The sequence below is a fragment of the Lygodium microphyllum genome, chromosome 13, assembly GCF_053477565.2.
Source record: "Lygodium microphyllum isolate KBCC chromosome 13, Lygodium_microphyllum_v1.1.10, whole genome shotgun sequence".
NCBI classification, from domain to species: domain Eukaryota; kingdom Viridiplantae; phylum Streptophyta; class Polypodiopsida; order Schizaeales; family Lygodiaceae; genus Lygodium; species Lygodium microphyllum.
Window position 1 is genome coordinate 125,466,920 of NC_141147.1, and position 20,951 is coordinate 125,487,870.

Sequence of the window (20,951 nt, forward strand, 5' to 3'; positions counted from 1 at the left end):
AAGTGCCAAACTTGGCATCATGCACTAGAACAAAGTTTCCATGGGTGCTCTTCTAAGAAGAATCCCCGAAGGAAACAAAGTAACCCTTATCATACAATGTGCCAATAGAGATAAGACTCTTCATGAGAGCCGATACATCTCAAACATTATGCAAAGTAAACATACTACATAAACCAAACTACAATCGAATATCACCAATACCAACTGTCTACAATGCCAAGTTATTCTCCAAACAAAAAGATCTAGTCATACTACGATAAGAGTGGAACCACTATCTATGAGGGAGCACATGAAAGGAAGCCCTTGAATCCATCAACCAACATTGAGTAAAACAAGGTGAGGCATCGGTCACCTATGACTCATCCAAAGAAGAAGTTGCAAGTATGTAATCATCATCAGAGTCAAGTTTCTACACTACTTTGATCTCGTCAATCTTAACATTGGACTTGGCAGGGACAATGCTATGATCATCATACTTGTCATGCGCTTTCCCTTTGCCCTTTTCCTTGTGCTTGTCAACGCCATTTAATGCCATTGCAGTCTGATATGTCCTACTTTCCCAAATTATGGCAAGTGAAATCAACTTACATCCATGAGACTTACTGCGAGACTGTCCATGAGACTTCTATGAGTCTCTACCATGGCAGTCATTCCCACTCTTGCCATCATGGTGACCCTGAATAGTCAAAGCATGAGAAGTATGAGAACCATCCATATTCTTCCTATTTATCTCCTCTGTCAAGAGTGCACTCTCTACATTAGACAATTTCAACCCATTCTCATGCATATTTGCATACATACTGGTACATCATTTATCCCAAGACTCATACAATGTAACCAACAAATAACAAAGCTAGAAGCTTGTCCTTAAAGTCAATACCCTACGATAATTGCTGGCTAATGATAGCATGAAACTCACTCAAATGCTAAGAAGCATTGATACCTTCCTTCATACGAAGGTCCATAAGCTGCTTTAGCCAATACATCTAAGAAGCAGGGGTCTTCTTATCATAGAAAAATTATGGATTTTTTCCTAAAGATCCTGATCCGAGAAAATCACAAAAAAATATTTGTCTAACACTTTGTTGATTTTTTGTACATTTGGAGCTTTGAAATAAAGAAGAGGGTGGGAACAACCTCTTGGGAAATCCATGAAATCACTAGATGGAAATATTTCATGGACTAGTTTACCAAGGGGGGGTGAAGAGTAAAGATCAATGGAGGAAGGTGAAGGGAAAATGTATAATGTGAAAAGAAAAGACATGAAATGGATTTGGAGCCATCCAAAGGGCATGTGAGGCTCATAATGTCATGACTTTGGAGCATTATGATAATTCGACCAAATGGGACCCTTCTTGGAAGCATTAGTGGAAGAAAAATTAAGCACATGATTTTGTAAGTTTTTTTAAAAATACTTTCACTCCGGTTCAAAAAAACTTTTCAACATGAAAGTTGTAGCACATGAGCTGAAGTTTTGGTTGGTATTTTTTTATACTTTTTTTGGAGCTACGAGTGGGGAGATATGGCCAAAATGGTGGATGCCAACTTTTTCCAACTGCGGTGGAGACCACCTCCCAATTTTATACACACCCACACTTTCTTCCCTACACTTAACACTTCCATAAAACATCATTCATTAGACTCACAACCCTTTTCCATCTCTTCTCCTCTCTCTCAAGCTAATAAACCATTAGAATTCCCCTCCTAATCACCCTTAAATCATCCTTATTTGTAAGAGTAATGTTTGGATTCTCACTACTCTCTCTCTATTATTGCTAGATATGATCTTATTTTATAAAAATTCTCTATATTTTTTTATAGGAGAGCTCTTGGACTCAAGCTATGGGGGGGAGAATGGAGACAACTCACCTATGATGGAGCTTGATTAAGTACAAATTGGTCAACAAAACATCTAGATGGAGCTTCCACATTGGTGGAACCGCCTTAATGCAGCTTTGGTGGTGTTAATTCCTATTATATCTTAACCTCCTCCCTAAACACCCTCAAGGCCTATATAAAGAGACCTTCTCCTTTGTAATTTGCAAGAAGAGAGAGAGCCAAGAGGCCTTCTTCAGCCCTATTGAGCCTTCCCCATTCTCTCTCATGAGCTTATGCAGTTCATTCCCTTACTATAGCTTATGCATGCTCCACAGTGTAATAAGCCCATGCTATTGGTGTCCATATTGTGTATATTGGTTATGTCTCGAGGGTTCTCCATCTCTTAAGTTTATTGATTCATCTATTTTTTTGTAGTTCTCTCTCTCTCTCTCTCTCTCTCTCTCTCTCTCTCTCTCTCTCTCTCTCTCTCTCTCTCTCTCTCTCTCTCTCTCTCTCTCTCTCTCTCTCTCTCTCTCTCTCTCTCTCTCTCTCTCTCTCTCTCTGTTTTCGTCTCTTCTCCCTCATAAGCTCCTCTCCCTCTTGCATAACGTCCTAGTCCTCTCTTCCATGACTAGGTGGTGCCCTTACCTCATTCACTTTGTGGTAGAAGGGAGTTTGGCATAGTATAGAGACTGCCATACCGAATTTCCTTCGTCATAAATTGGTGCCCCCGCTAAGGACATTCGCATCCACAATTCTCGACCTCCTTATGCGGGACGATACAACACATAGTGGTGCATCCTCTACAACAAGTGCTCCAAGTGGCTCTTCTCCAACACCTTCACCAACTCTTTTTGAAGCTGGTTGAAGTCCACGACTCCCACATTGGTCTCCCAAGGAAGCCCAAGAAAGGAAGTATGCATATCGGATGACAGCACGTATGCGGGTAAAAGGTGTTCACCTTAGAAATTCCATTCTCTCACAATGGAAAAAATCATGTTGCCATCAATTGCTAGGTTCTCATAATTGTGGTGAGTGTCCTACAAACAAAGTGAAGGCCCTTCCGGGAGGTCCTCATCTCCAAATCATCAAATCCCTCTCTCTCTCTGGCCTAATCCACATCAAAGGAGGATAACTATGCATGAACGGTGTGGAGTTTTGTAGAGGTGCAAAGTATGGAGACTATCTTCAACTATTGCTAGCTCGAAGGTTGGGTGTGGTTGAAAAGGTGGCCATCACATCTTATGAAATATATGTCGTCGAGGATGGACACACTAAGGCAAGAACAATCACTGGTGAGCAAATTCTCTGTATAGCAAAGTTGGTGGGTTCCAGAAAGAAACACTCTGGGAAAAATCCTTTATAATTCAAGAAAGTGCATTCCCTCTACTCCCTTAAGTAGTCTCCACTTATGAATAATAATAATGGCCCAAATTTCTACACCTTCCACTCTGTACAAAACATCTGAGTTAATGTATGCATCAGTAGCAAGATTTTCTTCCAGCAGTGTCTTGTCATGTACTTTGGGACTGAAAGATTAAGGGAGATTCTTGTATCACCAGAACCTATAATCTTCCCAATGCTAGACTACAATGCATCCTTCAATGTACATGTCTTTATTTTATTATAATATTTTCTCATGAATCACTGCAAGTTGTATGGACCAATCCAACCTCTTTCTATGCAAACTGTGCATATTGTAGCCAGCACAAAGTTTAGATTCCAAGGCATTATTAGAAGCATACTGGAGCCTAGACGTCTTGCTGAAATCAATGCATTTGTGAAACCATTCATCCTTTCCCTCATAAAATACAACTTAAGTCTAGATGTGTTCATCTTTGTACTCTACTAAGGCAACATGACATTTCCAAGCTTCTTTGGGCGCAATGGAAAAAATGCAGTGGATTTTTTGGACAACCTTAAGATGGCCTTCCTTGTCTGTGGGAGGGATGATGAGCATTAAAGTTTAGGGCTTTTCATTTGGTGCTCAAGGAAGAAGCTAGAATGTGGTTCCAAACTCTAAATCCGGCCCAAAGAGATGAATGGGAGGGATTGAAGGCAACTTTCTTACAGAGATTTCAACAAACTAACTCAGCTGAAGAGTTATGGCAATGGCTTTTGGCCCTCCATCAAAGTGATCCTTATGGTTATGCAACTTATGAGGAAGGATTTTTGAAGTTTTGGGGGTAGTGGTCAAACTCACTGAACCCTAGAGAGAGAGCTCCAAACTGCCTTCAAAAGGATCGATTTATTTCAGGTTTGTACCCCTTGCTCAGGGAGAAGGTAAAGGTGAAATTTCCAAACACTTTTGAAGATGCTTTGAGAATCACTAGGGAAAAGAATCGAAAGATTCTCTACCAAGCCCAAGCTAGCCAAGCAGTTTTGGGAAACAACATCACAACTATGGAGGCCTCTCAAGTTCCCCCAAATGTATCTAATTCACCAGGCCTTGTTAGAGGTCAAGAAGACATGATCCAACAAATAAACAATCTTATTAATCAACTAGAGGGTTTGAGAGTGAATCTTGTGCAAGGTGCAAGAAGACCTATCGAGGGAAATGGTGGGAATCGACCACAAATGCGGCGACAAGCAAGGGAGATGTTGTGTTACAACTGTGGAGAAAATGGACATGGCATGTACAATTGTCCTCACCCTAGAAGATATGATCACCCTGCTAGACGTCCTCGACAACAAGTAAGCCCTCCTCGTGCTAGGACTCAAGAGCAAGAGCAGTCACGACCTGCAATTTTACAACCACCTTATGTTCAAGCTGAAACCCCTGCTGTTCAACCAAATGTTAATGTCATAAAAATAGAGGAGGTGGTCAGGGATAGAAGGCTCCAAGAAAAAATAGCGAGAGGTAAGATGAAGGTAGATGTAGTAGAGACCATGCCTATCAAGCAGGTACGTGTCCAAACTGAGGCAAGCAAGGAAGCAATCAATGAGACAAGTGCATCACAAGCACCTAGAGATGAAGGGAAGAAGAGAAAGACTTGAGCTAGGTCTAAAATTGATATCTACGACTTCCCTTTGGGTTCTCGGACACAACCTTATGATCTGATAGCAGATGTGAGCTCTCAAGGGCCAAAAATTACTTGGCCACAACTACTTCATGCCTCTCCAAAGCTACGACGACAATGGTCAAAAATGGTAAGCACAAGGGCAAGGCAAGGAAAAATGGTTAGTGCAATCAAGGCATATGGCCTCAAAGATATAGTGCCTTTAGTGGAGGCTCAAATCAAAGGTCAACGGATTCGAAAAACATACATCGATAGTGGAGCAGAGGTTTGTGTCATGACAGAAAAGGTTATGCATCAATTAGGCTTAAAAGTAATGGAATCCTCAACCTTTAGGGCAAAGATGGCCAACAATGATGCGGTCACATGTGTGGGTGTAGTGAAAGTTTTGAGAGTTTCTATTTTTGGAATCACTGCAGCAGTGGGTGTTTATGTGATGCCAATAAAGGGAGAATGATATCCCCTCATCCTAGGGAGACCTTGGCTTATGGGCATCGGAGCTAGGCAAGATTGGGCAACAAGAGATCTGGAGTTGAGGCCACGTAAGGTGGGTGGCCACGATCAAAAGGTGGTTTACAATTTGAAGAGTGGGCGTCAAGAGAACCTTGAACTAGAAACGTTTGCTGATGAGTGAAGCTCAAGTGAATGTTCCTCATCAGTAGAAGAGGAAGAGAGTTCAAGTGGAGAGAGTGATAGCACTCTCGAAGTTATGGGCGTCACCTTAAAGGAACCTACCTCATCAGAAGACAACCCAAGAATCCAAGGAGAAGATGTGTGGGATGCTAGCCTAGAGAAGATGATATCCAAGGATATAAAGGATGAAGAAAGGGAGGGTTATGTGAATGTTCTCAAGAAGCATGCATCATTGTTTATTTCTGATTATACTCACATTACAGTTGTCATGCAATGAAGCATCACATCCAACTCAAGGAAGGAAGCAAACCTATAGTACAAAGATTGAGAAGACTGGGAGTTGTGCAACAGGATGCACTGTTGATGGAGGTGAAGAGACTCTTGAATGCAGGATTCATATACCCAGTGGAAGATTCAAAATGGGTCTCCCCAGTAGTAATGAGGCCAAAGAAAAATGGTAAGTGGTGAGTATGCATAGATTACAAGCCACTAAATGCTGCAACAAAGAGGGACCACTTCCCTCTCCCATTTCAGGATGAAATCTTGAATGAAGTAGTAGGACATGAGCGGTATACGGTGTGTGATGGCTACTCTAGCTACTTCTAGGATGAAATCATGAATGAAGTAGCAGGACATGAGCGGTATACAGTGTGTGATGGCTACTCTGGCTACTTCCAGATTTGCATTGCAGAGGAGGATCAAAAGAAGACCACTTTCATCACACCATGGGGCTGTTTTGCCTTTCGGATCATGCCCTTTGGTCTCACAAATGCCCCAACAACCTTTCAACGATTCATGAATATGGTCTTCCAACCTTACTTTGGTAAGTCCATAAGGGTTTTCATAGATGACTTTTGTATTTACAGCTCAAGGAACATACATCTACGCAAGGTTGATGAAGGATTTACTCACTTAGCTAGGTTGGGTGGACAACTAAATAAGGATAAATGTCACATTGGGAAAAGCAAGATTACACTACTAGGGCATGTAGTGTCAATTGAAGGAATTGAGGTAGATCCAAATAAGGTAGAAACATTGCTAGCTCTACCTTCCCCAACCTCCATCAAACAATTAGTCTCCTTCTTACAAAATCTAAGATATTTGGGTAGATTTATATACTTACTCTCTCAGGCCATATATCCCCTGCAGCACTGACATGCCAAGAAACACTTGTATGGAGTGAACAAAGTGAAGGACATTTTAAGGAGATAAAGAAAATATTGGGGTCACTTCCTATAATCCTCCAGCCTTGTTGGGAAGAAACATTCTTTGTAAACCCTAGCATGGGAGAAGAGGCCATTGGTGCTGCTCTCCTACAAAAAGATCCAAAAACATCCTTCATGAGGCCTGTGTATTTTGCCAGCCGCCTCATGAAAGCCTTAGAGAAGGCTTACACCTCCATGGAACAACTAGTGTTGGCCCTCATGTTTGCAGTAACCAACTTTCGGCCATATTTGCTTCCAAAGAGGTTTGTGATCATCACTGTGGAGGATATGTTTTCCTATGCACTACAACATATGAAAATCTCTGAAAAAATAGCAAAGTGGGTGGTCCGACTTCAAGAGTTTGATTATAAAATGCAGGTTGAAAAAACAACTCGAGCATGCTTGGTTGATATCTTGACAAACAGGTGCTATGAGAAAAATCTCAGGGTGAAAAGAAAGAACCTTCCACCACCCCTATCCATAAAGACTCTTGTAGATGCTTATAGCCTCTACTTTGATGGTGCATACAAGAGAACTAAGGATAAGGCAGTCGTAGGCATCGTTGTTTTCTCGCCTTTAGAAGAGAAAATCTATGGTGAAGGAATCATCTTGGAAGGTGTCCACTCTAAGAATGAGGCAGAATATCAAGCTTTAATTCATGGTCTTTGTTGGTGTCTTAGTAATTCAATCGAGAGGTTGAATGCTTTTGGAGACTCCATGCTATTGGTAAGGTAGATGCAAGGTACATGGGCATGCAAAAATACAAACCTCTCTAGTAAAATGAGAGAGGCCAAATCTCTTATGAGAAGATTTAGGGAGGCACAAGTACATCATGTGCCAAGAGACCAGAACAAAGATGCCGACCATCTATCATCATCAAAGTTGAATGAGTCAATGGTGGGAGCAGTGGCTATCAAACCCCCAGTTTGACAAGGCAAGGAAGACTGAGAAGATATTCTACATCTCTTAGAGCAAGGAGAAGCTCCCAAACACCTGACTAAGGGAGAAAGACAGTGGTGGCTAGCTCAGAAGGCTACAAGATATCGCATGGTAAATGATATTTTGTATTGTCTTGGTAAGGATGGTGTACTTAGGAAAGTGCCTTCAAAATGGGAAATTGAAGAAATCTTAAAAGCTTGCCATGATGATGTGTGTGGAGGCCACTTTGCACACGACATCACAAGTAGAAAGGTTCTATAAGCCGGCTTTACTTGGCCCAGTCTACACCGAGATGTCAAATATTGGTGTCAAACATGTGAAGAATGTCAGAAATCAGGACCACGACGGCTCATAGCATAACCCCAAACCCCAATCAAGGTCTATGGACCCTTTGAGAAGTGGGGAATTGATGCCATTGGGCCTCTACCACACACTCCATCAGGAAATGAGTATATTATCATGGGGGTAGATTACATGACTAGATGGGCCGAGGCTATGCAAACTAGAAGAATCACTGCTAAGGAAGTGAGTAAATTCATCTTTGACCACATTTGTTGTAGGTTTGGTATCCCTCTTGAAATACTATCAGATAGAGGAACAGGGTTTAGAGCTGATGTGGTGGGTGAACTCATGCAAAAGCTAAATATTCAACGACGACACTCTACCCCTTACTACCCTCAATGCAATGGATTGGTGGAAAATTTAAATGGAATGATTTGTAAAATCATCAGCAAACAGGTACATTCAAGGCCCCGGGATTGGGACAAGCACCTTAGTGGAGCTCTATGGGCTTACAGAACCTCCTTCAAAACCATGTTAGGTTTCACATCTTTTCATTTAGTTTATGGACAAGAGGCTCTTTTGCCTATTGAGGTGAAATTAGCTAGCCTTCGGGTATTAGGTGGCATAGTAGGCTCTCAAAAGGAGAAGTTGCATCAAAGATTATTGGACCTAGAGAGGCTACAATTGGATCGTGAAGAAGCCATCAACCACTACTCCCAGGAAGCTGAGAAGCGTAGAGAAAAGTTCAACAAGAAGCTAACAGATAAAAACATCAAGGAGAGATCTTTAGTGCTTCGATATGACAATCGCTTTGATAAAAGAAAGGATGGCAAGTTTCTCTACCAGTGGGAGGGACCGTTTTGGGTCACAAAAAAATTCGACAATGGCTCCTACAAACCTCAAGACATTGAGGGAAAAGTGCACAAGACCAGGGTAAATGGATGGCGCTTAAGACCCTATCACATCAGGGTGGGGTCAGCTCAAGATACCAAAGAGTGTCTAGAGGCATAAATACCTCTAGCCAGGTTGGGGGGGGGGGGGGGGGGGGGGGCTGCTATATGATCCGAGAAAATCACAAAAAAATATTTGTCTAACACTTTGTTGATTTTTTGTACATTTGGAGCTTTGAAATAAAGAAGAGGGTGGGAACAACCTCTTGGGAAATCCAAGAAATCACTGGATGGAAATATTTCATGGACCAGTTTACCAAGGGGGGGTGAAGAGTAAAGATCAATGGAGGAAGGTGAAGGGAAAATGTATAATGTGAAAAGAAAAGACATGAAATGGATTTGGAGCCATCCAAAGGGCATGTGAGGCTCATAATGTCATGACTTTGGAGCATTATGATAATTCAACCAAATGGGACCCTTCTTGGAAGCATTAGTAGAAGAAAAATCAAGCACATGATTTTGTAAGTTTTTTTTAAAAATACTCACTCTGGTCCAAAAAAACTTTTCAACATGAAAGTTGTAGCACGTGAGCTGAAGTTTTGGCTGGTATTTTTTAATACTTTTTTTGGAGCTACGAGTCGGGAGATATGGCCAAAATGGTGGATGCCAACTTTTTTCAACTGCGGTGGAGACCACCTCCCAATTTTATACATACCCACACTTTCTTCCCTACACTTAACACTTCTATAAAACATCATTCATTAGACTCACAACCATTTTCTCTCTCTTCTCCTCTCTCTCAAGCTAATAAACCATTAGAATTCCCCTCCTAATCACCCTTAAATCATCCTTAATTGTAGTAGTAATGTTTGAATTCTCACTACTCTCTCTCTATTATTGCTAGATATGATCTTATTTTATGAAGATTCTCTATATTTTTTTATAGGAGAGCTCTTGGACTCAAGCTATGGGGGGGAGAATGGAGACAACTCACCTATGATGGAGCTTGATTAAGTACAAATTGGTCAACAAAACATCTAGATGGAGCTTCCACATTGGTGGAACCGCCTTAATGCAGCTTTGGTGGTGTTAATTCCTATTATATCTTAACCTCCTCCCTAAACACCCTCAAGGCCTATATAAAGAGACCTTCTCCTTTGTAATTTGCAAGAAGAGAGAGAGCCAAGAGGCCTTCTTCAGCCCTATTGAGCCTTCCCCATTCTCTCTCATGAGCTTATGCAGTTCATTCCCTTACTATAGCTTATGCATGCTCCACAGTGTAATAAGCCCATGCTATTGGTGTCCATATTGTGTATATTGGTTATGTCTCGAGGGTTCTCCATCTCTTAAGTTTATTGATTCATCTATTTTTTTGTAGTTTTCTCTCTCTCTCTCTCTCTCTCTCTCTCTCTCTCTCTCTCTCTCTCTCTCTCTCTCTCTCTCTCTCTCTCTCTCTCTCTCTCTCTCTCTCTCTCTCTCTCTCTCTCTCTCTCTCAGTTTTCCTCTCTTCTCCCTCACAAGCTCCTCTCCGTCTTGCACAGCGTCCTAGTCCTCTCTTCCATGACTAGGTGGTGCCCTTACCTCATTCACTTTGTGGCAGAAGGGAGTTTGACATAGTATAGAGGCTGCCATACCGAATTTCCTTTGTTAGATCCCATGTAGACTGCCCATCTCTGACAACATTATAATAAACTTGCTTGTTGAGGGATAGGATAATAGTGGACCTATAAAGCTCATCTAAGTCATCACATACATCCTAATCTTGACCTTCAGGCTTAATGCTCTTACATTTGATCAGTCTAATCTAAGATTTCTACACTGAAACCTACCAAATTTGGGTCTTCTAATAGCCATAATTGTTGCTATCAAATTTTTAATCTTGAAGATGGAACTGTCATTTAAATGATGAGTCATACTAGAGGAAAGAGAGGCACAATACAGACCAAACAAGTTGTTGTAATACTTCCAAACTAGCCCCAAATCCACTGCCCAAACAAGCTGAAAATAAGAGGTACGGACCAAATAATGAGCTACCCATACAAAATAGCATCAAATGGAGGGGATTGCTCTCATAAATGATACAACAATCTACAATTACAACAATAAGAAATCAACGCCAAACAAGGGCAATCACTGATACAAAACAGCATGTAGCATGCGAGCAGAATTTGAAGTAACTTAAGCTCAACTGCAAATAAAATCCAAAGCTCAATATAACATCTAAGTGTTAAGTAAGTGGCTCCCACTAGAATAAAATTATGATGCTAGATGAGCAAACAAAACTCAAATCCTCATGTGAGTGGCATCCAAGCATCCAACATACATCGAGTACATAGCCGAGAGAGCACAAGATGCAATAAAAGCTTCAAGCATGTAAGGTCATAGACCTCTGAAGCATCTAATGAAGTAACTGACAACCAATGTCAAATGTCCTAAGCTCATATCAAAGCTAAAATTCATTCAATAGCATAACCAAGCATAGAGCTTCAATGTCATGCACCAATACATTCGACAAAATGCCCGAGTAGCATGAAAAAGTATTAGGTATAGATTGTCCCTGTTAAAAGCTTGTTATCCATTGTATGTATAGCAGTAAAATGACAATCAAGGCTGAGCAAAAGCGAGGTCAATAGAAGCCCAAAAGCATTTCGAGAGCATGGCCAAGCATGTGGCATCAACCATAGACATCAATACATCATCCCAAGTAGCCAGGAAGCATCAACAAGAAATAGTAGCATATGCTTTCACTGATAAAATAGCCTTTAGCCCTACATATTATAGTAGTAAAAATGATAGCAAAATTGAGCCAAACATAGGCTCAGATCAGTCCAAAAGCATTCCAATACATTGGCCAAACATTCCCCCATTGTCCAACATCAAATAAGCATCTCGCGAGGAGCATCACATAAGTCAAGAGCATGACATTTCCCAGACAAATAGTATTCGGCCCTATTATGATAGCAATGATATCTATGAGAAAATTGAGCTAAAAGAGTGCTCAAATTAGTCCAATAGCATCTCAAACCAATGACATGTGGTCCTCCAAGTATCCGGCAACAAAACATAGGTATACGTGCATCCTGGGAAGCATATATGAGCTCTAGACATTGAAGATATGGATGTCCCTATTTTATGATAGCATATTGAAGCTCAATGACTCAAAACCAATGCTCAATGTTAATGGTCAATGCTGGGAGTAGTAGTAAACAATGCCAAAGCCTTTGTCCAATGCCAAGGAGGAGTGGTTGAGCTAGCACAAGTTGTTGAAAATGGCCATAGCTAAAAAAACGTATTTGTATTTCCAGCCCTGAATACTGAGTTAAATACTCTTTGAAATAATCTCAATGTAGGCTCAAGAATACCGTAAGATAGCCCCAATAGGTCTTGAGAAGTCCTAGAGTAATGAGAGCTCAATATGAACCTCAAGAGGTGGAGCTATGGCTACCAATGGTGAAACCTTGCTATAAGTAACTCGAATGAGAGCTGAAGCAATGCTGGATTGAGCTCGAGTTCATGAAGAATAAGGCTCTAATACCAATTGAACAGAGAAGCCCAAGTGGAAGTGCAAGCAAGCAGAAGTAAGAGATGTGTGAGTTATGGTGGATGGAGCAAGAGAGCAAGAGAGATAGACTCAAGATGTGGGAACTCCAACAGTCACGATGTGTGACCAGTCTTCCCTTTATTCAAATGTCACTGAAAGAATAAAGAATGAAGTGGCAGTGATGGGCGCCCACCACCTGCAGTGTGCAGGTGTGGGTACTATCAATATAGTAATATACGGGCAGCTAGGCATATGTGCCTTTATCCCCAACATTAACAAGAATTGTTTACTTTCTTTGATTAATAGTCAATACATAATAACCAATTCAAAACTAGGTTATGGCAACTTGATTTTGCAGTATATGGTTAATTTTTTCAAAGAAGTGGTGTTGGCACCTTCCGTGCTACTTGTGGCTTTAGCAACATTGGTAGTTGCAATGATGGTACTAGGACAACAACATGGAGCTATGAGTTCTCCTTGGTTGATGAGTAGGTCTTGCTCTAATAACACAATAAGCATAAGTAGCCCTTGCTTGAGCAGAGTTCTAGGTAGGAATTTGAGCAAAGAGGAGGCTTTGGGCTCAAGGACTGTGGTCTTCAAGGAAAACTATCGACATAAGGGTATGCTAACTCCTTGAATCATCACCTTGATAGCATCTCTTTCTCTCCATGGGAACAGTGGCTTGGAAGACCTTACACACACTCACATTATTGCAAAAGGGGCTCAATGTCTTGCCTAAGGGGGATATCTTCTTATACTTCTTAGGCAACCTGTGGGGATGGCGTTGTCAATTGTGGAGGTGTTGAAAGATGGCATCCCCTATGCCCTCTATCTTATTTTCTACTTTAGCTTTCCTTGCCTCATCTAGTTCATCATTGATTAAAATAGAAGTTGATCAATCGAAAAGAAAGCATGGTTGCCTATATCCATGTTGACTCATTTCTTCATGATTCTAATTGCAATCACAAGATTCTTTATTAAGCTTAACATTTTTTTAAAAGCTCTCTCACTAAGGCTAGAAGCCTTTTAAACAAGGGCTAATTCATGCACACTCTTTTACATTCTTGTGGACCAAGGCTGAAGATAAGATAGAAAGTTGTATTCATAAGTTTGAGACTCAGTTGCAAACCAACAACCAGTATTAGAAACCATGATGGAAAGTAGTTTATTCAAGGCATAGAATAGAATTGGTGAGGGTTATTAAACCCAATAAGGTGGGGGAGATTACAATTGGACGATAGGGAGATTACACTTATCTATCCAAAAGTAAGCATGATCTTTTTTTAATTATAAATTGGATTCATTTCTTTCTCATGCATTATGTCATTATTCCAAGAGAAAAGATGCCCCTCTTAAAAGGGGATGCCCCCTCCAAATGTTAACCAAGAGAGTGAGAATGTGCCACTTTAGCATTTCCTACATGTAATTGATATGATAAGTCACAAGTTGAATGAGCAACTACAATGGGCTCCCCCTCCTTGTTGGTGACCCTAATACGCAAGAGAAATGACTAAGTGTTTGAGTGGACATGAATTTACACAAACATAGATGCCCAACAATGTGATACACTTGGAAACTTGAACCCACAACCTCATGGTTATGAGACCAAGTATTAATCACTAGACCCACCCTCACCTTTGGAATTCTAACTTAATCTTTAAATTTCCAAATTCTCAAGTCATTAGATCATGATGCATATAAAGAATAGTCAACGAAGTTGCTTTAATAATTGTATTACTCATGGCTTGCATGGAACAAATAATGTGCTTTATGTGAAGGGTTCTCTATGGGGGGTAAGGGCCTCACAAGTAAGAAACCCAAGTAATTATAATATTTGTATTCCCAAGAATGGGAATGTCTATTGGTTTCAACTTGAAGTTATACATATGTATGAGAATAGATTGCAATATTGTCTCATTGGCTACTTGGTCCCAACTATCACGACTATGTAGACATGGCCTAGAAATTTCTCACAATATCTTACTACTATATTATTTTGGTTGGAGGTTCAACCTCTAGAGGGCTTCCCAAACTACAGAGGAGAGAGAGAGAGAGAGAGAGAGAGAGAGAGAGAGAGAGAGAGAGAGAGAGAGAGAGAGAGAGAGAGAGAGAGAGAGAGAGAGAGGAGGAGGAGGAGGAGGAGGAAGAAGAAGAAGAAGAAAATCAAGGAGAGAAGAAAAGAAGAGAGAGAGAGAAGAAGAAGAAGAAGAAGAAGAAGAAGAAGAAGAAGAAGAGAGAGAGAGAGGAAGAAGAAGAAGAAGAAGAAGAAAGAGAAAAAGAGGGGGAGGGGGAAAGAGGAAAAAGAATAGTATTTTTTAAATTAAACCATAGTTTTTGACTTGTAGAGAGAGATAGAGAGGAAATATATAATTTGAGAGAGAGAGAATAGGGGGAGAGAAAGGGGAAGAGAGGAAAGAGAAAAGTAGAGAGAGAAAAGAGAGCGAGAGGAAAAAAATTGAAAGAGAAAGAGAAGAAAAGAAAAATGAGGAGAGAGTGTGTGAGTGGCAGAGAACAAAAAACTGAGAGAAAGATATAAAGAGAAGAAAATAAAGAAGAGAGAGGGGGAACAAAGACAGAATTATAGAGAGAGGAAATATAAAATTTAAAAGAGAGAGAAAAATGAAAAAAGAGGAGAGAGAGAGAAGAAGAAGAAGAAGAAGAAGAAGAAGAAGAAGAAAGAGAAGAAGAAGAAGAAAAGATAGTATAAACATAGAGAGAATTATAGAGAGAGGAAAGATAAAATTTGAGAGAGAGTGTGTGTGAGTGAAAAGAAAAAATTTAAAGAGAGAATGGAGAGAGAGAGAGAGAGAAGGAAAAGAGAGAAGAGAGAGAGAGAGAAGAAAATCGGAGACAGAGAGAGAGAAAGAGAGAGAGAGAAGAAGAAGAAGAAGAAGAAGAAGAAGAAGAAGAAGAAGAAGAAGAAGAAGAAAGAGGAAAGAAGGGAGAGAGGGAGAGAGGGGGGAAAAGAGAAAAGACAATATTACTTTGTAAATTAAACCTTTTTTGACAGAGAGAGAGAGAGAGAGAGAGGAAAGATATAATTCAAAGAGAGAGGAAATAGAGGAGAGAGGAGGAAGAGAGGAAAGAAAAAATAGAGAGAAAATAAAAAATATAGAGAGAGAAAAGAGAGAGAAAAAAAAACTTGAAAGAGAAAGAGAGAGGAAAAGAAAATTGAGGGGAGAGAGAGACAGAGAACAAAAAACTAAGAGAAAGATACAGAGAGAGAGACGAAAAAAAAGAAGAGGAGAGAGGGGGAATAGAGAGAGAGAGAGAGAATTATAGAGAGAGGAAAGATATAATTTAAAAGAGAGAGCGAGAGAGAAAGGAAAAAAAGGGGGGAGAGAGAAAGAAAAGAGACGAGAGAGGGGGGAGAGAGAGAAAGAGAGAAGAAGAAGAAGAAGAAAAGATAATATGAACACAGAGAGAGAATTATAGAGAGAGGAAAGATAAAAGTTAAAAGAGAGAGAGTGCAAGCGAAAAGAAAAAAATTTAAAGAGAGAGAGAGAGAAGAAGAACAACAACAAAAACAACAAAAAGAAAAAGAAGAAGAAGAAAGAGGGAAAGAGGAGTGAATAAAGAGAATAGATAATAGTCTATTGTAAATTAAACCTTTTTAACATAGTTTTTTATTTAGATAGAGAGAGAGAAAGAAATATATAATTTGAGAGAGAGGTAATAGGGGAGAGAGGGGAAAGAGAGGAAAGAGAAAAATAGAGAGAAAAAATATAAAAATTAAGAGAAAAGAGCGAGAGAAAAAAACTTGAAAGAGAGGAAATTTGAGGAAAGAGAAAGAACAAAAAAACAAGAGAGAGATACAAAGAGAGCAAAAAGGAAAGAGGAGAAGAGAGGGGGAATAGAAAGGGAATTATAGAGAGAGAAAATATAAAATTTAAGAGGAGAGAGAGAGAGAGAAAGGAAAACCAAGGGGGGAGAGAGAGACAGAGAGAAGAGAGGGGGAAAGAAAAGGGGGGAGAGAGATAGAGAGACAAAGAAAAGCAGGGAGAGAAGAAAAGAAGAGCGAGAGAAAAAAAGAAGAAGAAGAAAAAGAGAGAATTTGAGCACACAAAGAGAGAGAGAGAGAGAGAGAGAGAGAGAGAATTATAGAGAGAGAATAGATAAAATTTGAAAGAAAGAGAAAAAAGAAAAAATATAAAGAGAGAACGAAGAGAGAGAGAGAGAGAGAGAAGAAGAAGAAGAAAAAATGAGGAGAGAAAGAAAGAAGGAAAAGAGAGGAGAGAGGAAAGAGAGAGAAGAAAAGCAGGGAGAGAGGGCGGAGAGAAGAAAAGAGGAGAGAGAGAGAGAGAAAGAAGAAGAAGAAGAAGAAAGAGGAAAAGAGGAAGAGAGATGGGAGAAAAAAGGAAAGAGAAAAGTTTTTTTCAATTTAAATATTTTTTTAGAGAGAGAGGGAGGGAGAGAGAAAAAGAAGAGAGAGGGGGAGAAGAGAGAGAAAGACAGAGAAAATTTAAAATTTAAAAGAAAGAGAGGGAGAGGGAGAGAAGAAAAAAAAGGAGAAAGGGAAGAAGAAGAAAAGGGGGGATAGAGAGAGAGAACTAGAAGAGAGAGAATATGAACATAAAGAGAGAATTATAGATAGAGAAAAGATAAAATTTACATACTTTAAGAGAGGCTTAGGGGGGAAAGGAAGAGAAAGAAGAAGAAGAAGAAAAGAGAGAGAGAATTATAGAGGAAATATAAAATTTGAGAGAGAGAAAGAGAGAGAGAGGAAAAATAGAGAGGAGAGGAGAGGGGAGAGAGAGAGAGAGAGAGAGAAGAAAAGTACAAAAGAGAATAAGAAGAACAAGAAGAAGAGATAGAAAGAGAGAGAAAATATAAAATTTAAAAGACAGCAAGAGAGAGAGAGAGAGAGAAAAGAAAGAATGAAGAGAGAGAGAGGGAAGAGGAAGAAAAAAAGAAAAAGAGAGGAGAGGGGGGAGGGGGGAGGGGGGAGAAGAAAAAGAGAGGAGAGGGTGGAGAAGAAAAAGGGGGAGAGAGAAACAGAGAGAGAAGAAAAGCTAGGAGAGAGGGGAGAAATAAGAAAAGGAGGGAGAGAGAGAAAACCAGGAGTGGAGAAAAAATAAACTAAAATAGAAGGCAAAGGGGGAGAGAGAGAGAGCGAGAGAGAAAATAGACATAGGGAATTGGGGTGAAGAGAGAGAGAGAGAGAGAGAGAGAGAGAGAGAGAGAGGGAAAAATTTAGAAACAAAGAGGGAAAAGAGGAGAGAGAAATAGAAGAAATGGATTGTTGAGTGAAGTTGTCACGTGGTAGCATGGCAACTTTGCTTGCCACTTCATGGTATCAAAGCTACTATGAAGTGGCCTAGCACTTCCTGTGCGCGAAGCACGCATAGAATGCTAATAGTGATGTTAACAAGTGTTTGCTCTGAGAATAAAAATTTTCCCTATAGATGAGTCCTCATGTTAATGGTTAAAATACTCAGTTTAATGAAATGGTCACCCATTAAGCAAGGAAATGTGGTTGAAATACTTATTCTTAATGAAATGGTCATCATTAGGCAAGGAAATGTGCATTGATATTACTTAACCTAGATAAGCTTCTAGCAAGGATTGACTTGATGGGCATATAGGTGCTCTTTATAACATTAGCAACAACAACTATGATATACTATAGTAAAAAAGAGTTTGTTGACTGAATGGATATTAAAGCATCCAATGAAAAGTGACGTTTATATCTATTTGTCTCACTTTGTGCCAATCATCTTATTGAATATTATTATAGGTACATTGTTTACAGAAACACATAGAAAGAATTTGAAATATATTCTAAACTCTCCAAATTCTTCTATCTATATACCAAATGAATTGTCCATCTCACGACAAGAGGTAGTCATCATGCTTTTTAACTTGTATGTGATCACAAGGCCCTACATTTGAAATGTGAATTTTCTCCAAGAATATAGGCATCCTTCACTTACTTATACCTAGAGATTAATTTAGAGAGCTATATAATTTTGTGAGTTTTATCTAACAAGAAATATTGGTTCTCTTTCAACACTACAAGGTTATGTTGGCTTATGATTGATGGGATATTGTTCTTGTGATTTTGGCTTATCATTAAAGGGTATACAATACACCCAATTATAAAATATTCTCCTATATTTACCTTTTGTGTACAAAGCCGCCATCATACTAGTGCATACATATAAGCTGCTTTAATAGCTAGAGGAGAATATTTGAGTCAAGTTGATAGTTGTATTTGCATGCCTTATAGCAATACAAATAGGGGTGGTATAGTTTCTACTTGATAAAATAAGGATGCTTTGACTTCTGTTGTTGTTGTCTATTAAAGCCTCATGAATGCAACATCAACTTTGTATTCTCAAGCCTTTAACTTATGCATTTGGCACCGTTTGTGTAAAACGCCCCCTCCCCTCCCACACCCACATCATGCACGTGTGTGCACACATGCATACACACATAAATAGGTTAAACATAATATGAACAACAAATTAAAGAGTAAAAAGTCGGACAATGGGAACTTGGAAGGGAGAGCAATAAACATTCTATCACAAGAACACAAAATATAAAAAGAGCGTATTAAGATCGTCATCACTTTAGAAAAACGCTTCCAACACTCAATCAACAGGACTTTGAAAATATTCTCATTTGCTTCTCCATAGAAAAAGGAAAAGTATCTTGACATAAGAAAAATTAACCACCCCTTAAACAATACTACAAGGTGACGTTGGCTTATCATTGATGGGTATTGTTCTTGCCATGTTGACTTATCATTAATGAGTGTTCAATACACCCAACCGTAAACTATTCTCCTACAGTTACCTTTTGTGTACAAAGCCGCCTTCACACTAGTGCACACATATAAGATGATTTGATAGTTAGAGGAAAATACTTTAAATCCGAGTTGATAATTGTATTTCCATGCCTAATAGCAATACAAATAGGTCTAGTTTAGTTTTTTCTTAGTAAAATAAGAGTGCTCTGACTTGTGTTGTTGTTGCTTAAAGTCTCTTGAGTGTAACATAAACTTTGTATTCTCAAGCTTTTAACTTATGTTTTTGACACCATTTGTGCAAAATCCCAACCTCCCCCCCCCCCCCCCCCCCACACACACACACACACATCATGCATGTGCATGCACACATGCAAACATGCACACATAGAGGTTAAATGTAGATATATATGAACAACAAATTAAAGAGTAAAAAGTTGAGCAATGGGAAGGGAAAGGAAGAAATCTACTATCATAGAGACATAAAATATAACAATAGCATATGATCACCACCACCACTTTAGGATAATGCTTCCAACACTCAATCAATAACTCTTGCACACATGCATACATAGAGATTAAATGTGGATATATATGAACAACAAATTAAAGAGTAAAAAGGTGGGCAATGGGAAGGGAAAGGAAGAAATATACTATCATAGAAACACAAAATATAACAAGAGCATACGATCACCACCACTTTAGGATAATGCTTCCAACACTCAATCAATAACACTTTGAAAATAATCTCATTGGCTTCTCCCTTAACAACATAAGAAGAATTAGGCACTCTTTAAACAAGATGTTAAGGCGTTCCCATGGAGAAGCTGACAAAGTCAAAGGCTCATGATTCTTAGCATGATGATTCCAAATTTGAGGCAAATACCAAGATGCTACTTTTTGACTTTCAACATAGCCATGCGCTCAATGGGTACTCAAGGTGGATTGTCACTTCAACTTTTGCCTAGGTAAACCAGTGTTATGACAAAAGCATTCCGTTGATTTGTCAAACCACCTATTCTAAGCAATGTATAATGTTTCAAAATTTCACCTAAGGTAAGTGAGAGAAACCCAAATCTCCTATTTCATGACTTTGTGATATATTCACATTCATGTCAAGTTTTGAGCGTAGTTTTGATTTGTTTTTCCTTAATATAACCTATATCATACACAAGGAGTCTTTAATATATCAAGCACAGTATTAGTCAAAATTGAGAGACTTGAATGGTGCTATCATCTAGTAATGTCTACCTTCTTCAACATATAATTTCTTTTGCATTTCAACATGGAGAACATAGTACACTCCATCTAGTCATGATAAACTTGCTAACCTTCACATTTAATAGATGAAGTCAACATCTTGACATTTGGGCCTATGCTTCCAAGTCCTATAATTGGCTAATTGGAGGTATGCATATTGTTTTTATGTTCATGCTTTACTCTTAAGTCAAAATTGGCAAAAACACAAATTTTGACATTCCTAGCCTTACTTGTCATCATGCTATTGAAAAGGGTAGGGGAAACGACAAATTCTTTTGGATTCATACTTGGAGAAAGATTATTATGTAGGCTAATAGCCTAAGCTTACAATTTAATGCACCAAGTTATGCATTGCCTTTGAAGCTTTAATAAAAAAGGTGTTCAACAACTTGTTCAAATAAAGTCTTACACTTTTTACTATAGCTTTCATTCCAATATTTGTGAAAATATACTCCCACGATAAATATGTGATGCAAGTAGTAGCCATCTATACAATCTTATAATGCACCAATCTCACAAGCCTAAACCAAACCTATGTGGCAAGTATAGGAATGCTCTTGAACTAGCTATCCTTCTCAAACCTTGAAAATTGAAAATGAAATTATTCAATTTTAATAG